At 37.9% G+C, this 7,269-nt stretch overlaps 1 protein-coding gene across 2 annotated transcripts in view; it reads left to right on the top strand.

Annotated features, from left to right (window-relative positions):
• POF1B (premature ovarian failure, 1B) overlaps window positions 1-7,269 on the top strand; it is a 55,498-nt gene that overhangs the window by 18,512 nt on the left and 29,717 nt on the right. The gene's annotated exons all lie outside the window — the stretch shown is intronic.

The following is a 7,269-nucleotide window of genomic DNA, read 5'->3' as shown; positions in this document are numbered from 1 at the left end:
CCCTCCCCTCCCCTCCCCTCTCCTTTCCTGTCCTTTCCTTTCCTTTCCTTTTTTCGAGAGGACTCTTGCTCTGTTGCCCAGGCTGGAGGCTGGAGTGCAGTGATGCGAACTTGGCTCACTGCAAGCTCCGCCTCCCAGGTTCACGCCATTCTCCTGCCTCAGCCAGTAGCTGGGACTAAAGGCGCCCGCCATCACGACGGGCTAATTTTGTGTGTGGGTGTATTTTTTAGTAGAAACGGGGTTTCACCGTGTTAGCCAGGATGGTCTCCATCTCCTGACCTCAAATGATTCGCCTGCCTCGACCTTCCAAAGTGCTGGGATTACAGGCGTGAGCCACTGCGCTCGGCCTAAATTTGTCTTTCTTTATATCTTGACTCTGCTCTTTCCTGTGTAGATATCTTCCTCAGGTAAGGTCTACCCTCATGGTAGCAATATGACCACAAATTACATTCCAGCCTTTTAGCAAAAACAAATATAAAGTAATTATGAATACCTTCAGCAGAAGTCTGTTTTGGATATTTCATATAAATGAAATAATACAATATGTAGTCTTTTGTGTCTGGATTTTTCATTTTGCATAATCTTTGCAGGATGCAACCATGATTTAGCATGAGTCAAGACTTCATTCCTTTTTGTTGCTAAATAATATCCAATTGTATGGATATACATTTTATTTATTGATTAATCAGTTGGACATTTGGGTTGTTTTCAATTTTTGGCTATTGTGAATAATGCTGCTGTGAACATCTGTGTACAAGTGTGTAAGGTACATGTATTCATTTCTTTTGAGTATACACGTAGGAGTGGAATTGATACGTCACATGGTAACTCTATGCCTAAGGAATTGCCATACTCTATTCCAAAGCAAAAGCACCATCATACATTTCTAGTAGTGTATGAGGGTTCCACTTTCTCCCTGTCCTCACTGCCATTTGTTATTGTTCATCTCTTGGATTATGGCCATCCTAGGTGGTGGAAAGTGGTATCCAATTAGAGTTTTGATTTGTATTTCCCTAATAACTAATGTTGTTTAGCAGTTTTTATGTGCTTATTGGCCATTTATACATCTTGTTTGAAGAAACGTCCATTCAAAATTTTTTTCCCATCTAAGTGGGTTGTCTTTTTATAGTTGAATTGCAAGAGATTTTCACATGTTCTCATACAAGTCCCTTATCAGAGACAAGATTTGCAAATGTTTTCATCAATTCCATGGGTTGTGTTTTCATTACCTTGAGAGTATAATATGCAGCATAAGTATTTAATATAGAAAAAAATCTAATTCATCTATATTTTTTCTTGCTTGTGCTTTTGGTATTATATAAAAGAAACTATTGACTAACCTAAGGTCATAAATTTTTACACTCATATGTATTTTGTCTTGTATTAATACAAACTCTCTTCTGGTTACTAATTGTATGAAATATCTTTTTCTGTCCTTTTCTTTTTTACCTATTTGTGTATTTGAATCTAAATTGTGACTCTTATAAACCACATATAGTTGTATCTTTTTATACATTCTGCCAATCTCTGCTTTTAGTTGGAATATTTCATGCACTTACATTTAATGTAATTTATAAGTTAGGATTTACATTAGCTATTTTGCTGTTTGTTTCAATGTCTTATACGTTTTTTGTTCTTCTGTTCCTCCATTCCTGTCTTCTTCTATGTAAAATATTTTCTACAGTAACATTTTATTACTTTTAGTTACTTTTACTGCATTTTCTAAGTTTTTCCCCTTAGGTTTACTCCAGACATTTAATTAATATTTACCTGTATAGTTACCTTTACTGGTGATCTTTATTTCGTATAGAGTCATTAAATTCCAGCCTGAAGGACTCCTTTAGTATTTCTTGTAGGACTTCCTTAGGTATTTCTTGTAGAACAGGTTTTGTAGTGACAAATTCTTTGAGTTTTTGCTTGCATGGGAATGTATTGCTTTTTCTTCATTTTTGAAGAATGGTTTTGCTGGATAAAATAATTCTCAGGTGACAGTGTTTTTTTGTTGTTGTTGTTGTTACTTTGAATATGTCATCCCATTGCCTTCTGGCCTCTGTAATTTCTGATGAGAAATCAGTTGATAACTTTTAATTGAGGATCCCCCTGACATGTTTCTTTTTTACAGCTTTCAAGGTTATTTTTTTCTATGGCCCTTGACAGTTTGATTATTATGTGTCAAGGTTTGGATCTCTTTTTTTTTCTTTTCCACTATTTGGCATTTGTTGAGTTTCTTTGATGTACAGATTGATATTTTTAATCAAATGTGGGAAGTTTTCAGACATTTCTTCAGCCATTATTCCTGCCACTTTCCTCCCTCTCCTTGTGGAGAAGGAGGAAACTCACAGTTATCTGAGGCCCTGTTTATTTTTCTTCATTCTTTTTTCTTTCTGTTCCTCAGACTAGATAAACTCAATGAACCTTCTTCACAATTTGTTGATTCTTTCTTCCATTTGCTCACATCAGCTGTTGAGAAAATTTTAAATCTAGTTATCTTTTTTACCTCAGAATTACTGTAGTTTCTCTTAAAATTAATTTTCTTTAATAATGTTCTTTATTCCGTAAGGCACAACTCTCATCCTTTCCTTTAGTTCTTTAGGCATGGTTTCTTTAGTTCTTTGAACATACTTAAAATGGCCAATTTAAAGGCTATGTAAATGCAACATCTGGCTTCTTAATGGACTGTTTCAAGTTATTTTTTCCATGATAGGCAATATTTTCTTGTTTCTTTGCATGTCTTATAATTTTTTACTGAAAACTTGACATTGAAAATAATATAATGTGGTAACTCAGGAAATTAGATACTCCTTCCTGCCAAGGTGTTCATTGATGATATTGTTTACTATTGATGTTATTGTCTTTTGCTTAGTGGCTTTTCTGATTTAATTCTGTAAAGTCTGTATTCTTTTCATATGTGGTCACTGAAGTCTCTGCTCATTTATCTTAGTGGTCAGTTAACATTTAAACAGAGGTTTCGTTACAAACATTAAACTAGTAAGTCTCCTAGTTTCCACTGAAAGTCTCTTTGTTTGTGTTTGGACACCTCTTCAATGTTCTGGTAGGCAATTTATAGCTCGTCCTTAGCCCCCATTTCCTGCTTACAGAGAGTTTTAAGATTAGCCAGTAGTGAGGGCTCAGGGTTTTCTCAGGCCTTTCCTTCACATGCATACACCCTTGGGCATGTACAAAGCCCTACACATGCTTGTGGCTTTCTAGATTCCCGGGAACATATAACAACTTTTCAAAGCCCACTGTGGACAATTTATTCCTCAGTTTTTCCTTTTATCGTTTTTGGTCAATTTCTTGTCTGCCTGAACTATTATAGCCACCTCAGGTAGTTGTGATATTCAACAATTTCCACACATTATTTTTGACAAATGTTCCCAGAAAAAAGAATTTTCAAATTGGTTGAGCTACAAGTCAAGTTTTAAAAGACATCCTTGCAAGTGGAGTTTTCCACAGAATCAACAGACAAATCAAACAATGACAATTATAATAATAACAATGTGGCTTTGAAGGAGCTCTAACCTTGTTTTGTCTTGTAGTGGCTGCCAGGCTTCTGGGTTTTACCAAGATTGCTTTAAAATTCTATTGAATAGTTGGAGAGACAGAGATGAGAATAGGACAATTTCAAATGCCACAAAGCTTGTTTATTTAACCAAGATTTAACTGTTTTTCCTAAATAAATGCTCTCTGGAGACTGTAAAACTTTATTAATTTTGAGAGTTCTGATAAAGTTAGTTTTGATTTTTATTGGCCAGATTTCCTTTTTCTTTTATGGCATAGAGCATTTCTGGAGGTTGTTATACATTTTCACTGACATCGTCTTCCATTACTTCCTTACGCACGGTTTTTTTCAGTTCTTTGTATTCTCACTATGTTGCCCAGGCTGGCCTCAAATTCCCGGTCTCAAGCAATCATCCTATGATGACCTCTCAAACTGTTGGGGTTACAGGCATGAGCCACTAAGCCCAGCCCTAAAAACATATTTATTATAGCTTCTTTGAAGTCTTTGTCTTCTAAATACATCATCTGGTCCTCTTTAAAAGTAGTTTCTGGAGGGAGGAACAAGATGGTCAAGTAGACACATCCAGGAAGCACTTCTCTCACCACAAGAGACCAAAATATCCAATAAACAAACCAGTAAATTCTCCACTATCTGTTTGTACTTAAAAAAGATCTTTGGAGAGAAAACACGGAGAGAAAACACTGAGATTTGATAGGTATCACAGATATTAAGGCTGAATAGGGAGAAAGCTGGGAAAACTGCATTGGTGTGCCAAGCACCAGGATTAGTTCCTGGTCCTGAACACCTTCTAAGGAATGGGTGAGTTAAGTGACAGCAGGGCAACCCACTCTCACCATGGACCTCTGGCATCCTAGCTACAAGAGATCCCACGACTCTTGCAGTCATTTGAATTGTCAGGAGGATCTGCCCAAAGAATAGACAAAAACAGAGCTCTAGCCTGCATGGACCCCAGGGGGTTTTATGTGTGGAGGCGCTACAACAAAATGTGGCCATAGGTGCCCATTCCCCCAGGGTTGTCTGGACACATCTGTTCTGCATGTCTTTCTGTCCACAATCCCTCCAAGGTTTTTGCCTGGCTGATTCTGCAAGTGTATTCACGCAGCACAGCCTCCACTGCTTGGTCTGACCGTCTTGCCAGTAGCCCTGCTGGAGTGCTTTCCCCACAGCCTGGGAACACTTCAGCTCTCCCAGCACAACAGGCACCTGATCCCAAGGAGGTAGAGGACAAACCCACAGGCATGGTTCCAATGCCCCAAGGTTGTAGCACACAGCTCAGGAGTTCTGAGTTGAGATTTTCGCCAGATCTCAACCTGCGGAGGAACCCCCAATCTCAATACACTGAGTGTGAGGTGTGAGTTCATAGGCCAGTGCAGAAGCAGGGCACACATCCATCTGCAGGGCCTGTCCAGGAAGAGTGAGGCCTGTCTGCTAGACACAAACTCTACCTGAGAGAGCCCCATGGCCAAGAACATCTAACAAATGAAATGTGGATGCAGTGCCAGTGATCAAGGGGGGCTACCCTGAGGCCTGGGAATGGACCTGGCTAGGGAGTCATCTCTCTCCCCTGGTCCCCACAGAGTACCACTGCAAATGTGCAGAAATATAAAAAAGCCACAGAGCAGAGTAAGACTCTCTGCCAACCATTACTCTTAACTGCCATCTACTGCATTACTGCCCAAATTACAACATCAAAAGTATTCTGCCAATACACATTGCCTATGAAACCCAAGGTAAGAATCTAGCCACAAATAAAGATCCCATACAGAGCCTTGGCACCCTGGAAGCACCTAGAAACAAAGCTAATTAACTATACTCAACTTGCACACAATTAAACCCTAAAGGGAAATAAAGAATATCAAAACAAAAAGCCTCATAGAAGTTACAGCAAATCCAAAACACAAAGGAGCACATGCCTGCTCAGATGAGAAAGAATCAGTGCTAGAACTCTGGCAATTCAAAAAGTCAGAGTTTACCTTTATCTTCAAACAAGGCAACTCCTCTGCAATGATTCTTAACCAGATTGAAATGACTTAAAGCCATAAAGTTCAGAATCTGGATGGCAAGGAAACTGATCAAGATTCAGGTAAAAGTTGAAACCCAATCCAGGATATCCAGTGAAACTCTCCAAAAGTTGAAAGAAGACAAAATAGCCACTTTAAGAAAGAACCAAATGAAATTTCTGGAATTGAAAAAAATTACTACAAAAATTACCTGATATATTTTGAAGCATTAACAACAGAATAGACCAAGCCAAGGAAAGAATCTTAGAGCTTGAAGACAGAATCTTATAATCAACTTAGACAAAAATAAAGAAAAAACATTTAAATAGTGACAAAACCTCTGACAAATATGGGATTATGTAACGAGACTAACCTAAAACTAATTGATATTCCTGACAGGAGAGAGAAGAAATAACTTGGAAAACATATTGGAGGATATGGTCCATGACACTTTCCTCAATCTCATTAGAGAGGTTGACATGCAAATTCAAGAAATATAGAGAACCTCTGTGAGATACTATACAAGACAAACATCCCCAAGACACATAGTCATCAGATTCATGAAGGTCAGTGTGAAAGAAAAAATTATTAAAGGCTACAAGAGAGAAGGCCCCAGTCATTTACAAAGGAAACTCCATCAGGCTAGAAGAAGACCTCTCGGCAGAAAACTTACAAGCCAGAAGAGATTGTGGTTCTATATTCAGCAATCTTAAAGAAAAGAAATTCCAACCAAGAATTTCATATCCCACCAAACTATGCTTCATAAGCGAAGGAGAAATAAACTTCCAAAACAAGCAAACACTAAGGGAATTTATTATCACTAAACCAGCTATACAAGAGGTTCTTAGGGAAATGATAAACATGGAAATGAAAGAATTATATCTTCTACCATGAAAACACACTTAAGCACATATCCCTCCCACAGACACTATGAAGCAACTACACAACCAAAGCTACACAACAAACAGCTAACAACAAGATGACATGTTCAAAATCTTACATATCAATACTAACCTTGAATGTAAAAGTCAAAATGCCCCACTTAAAAGCCATAGAGTGGCAAGTTCAATAAAAAGACAAAACCCGACTGTCTGCTGTCTTCAAGAGACCCATCTCTCAGGCAGTGACACTCACAGACTCAAAGTAAAGGGATAGAGAAAGATCTATCATGCAAATGGCAAACAAAAAAGAGCAGGGGTTACTATTCTCATATCATATAAAATGAGTTTAAACCCACAACAATCAAGAAAGACAAAGAAGGGCATTACATAATGATAATGGGTTCAATTCAACAGGAAGACTTAACTGTCCTAAATATGTATGCATCCAACATTGAAGGATAACATCTGCATACGAACAGATTTGTAAAAGAAGTTCTTTTGGACCTATGAAAAGACTTAGGCAACCACAAAATAACAATGGGAGACTGCAACACCTCACTGACAGCATGAGAGAAACATTCTTCTTCAGAACGGGAACAAGACAAAGATGTTCTCTCTAACCCTCCCATTCAACATAGTATGGGGAGTCCTAGCCAGAGCAATCAGACAAGAGTAAGAAATAAAAGGCATCCAATCAAGAAAAGAAGTCAAACTCTCTCTCCTTGCTGATAGGATTCTATACTTAGAAAAGACTAAAGACTCCGCCAAAAGCCTCCTAGACCTAGTAAATGTCTTCAGTAAAGTTTCAGAACACAAAACTAATGTAAAAATTCAGTAGTATTTTCTCTTTTTTTCTTTTTTGAGA

The sequence above is a fragment of the Colobus angolensis genome, unplaced genomic scaffold (assembly GCF_000951035.1).
Source record: "Colobus angolensis palliatus isolate OR3802 unplaced genomic scaffold, Cang.pa_1.0 Scaffold705, whole genome shotgun sequence".
NCBI lineage: Eukaryota > Metazoa > Chordata > Mammalia > Primates > Cercopithecidae > Colobus > Colobus angolensis.
The sequence above is the reverse complement of the archived record's forward strand: the minus strand, read 5'-3'. Positions and strand labels throughout refer to the sequence as shown.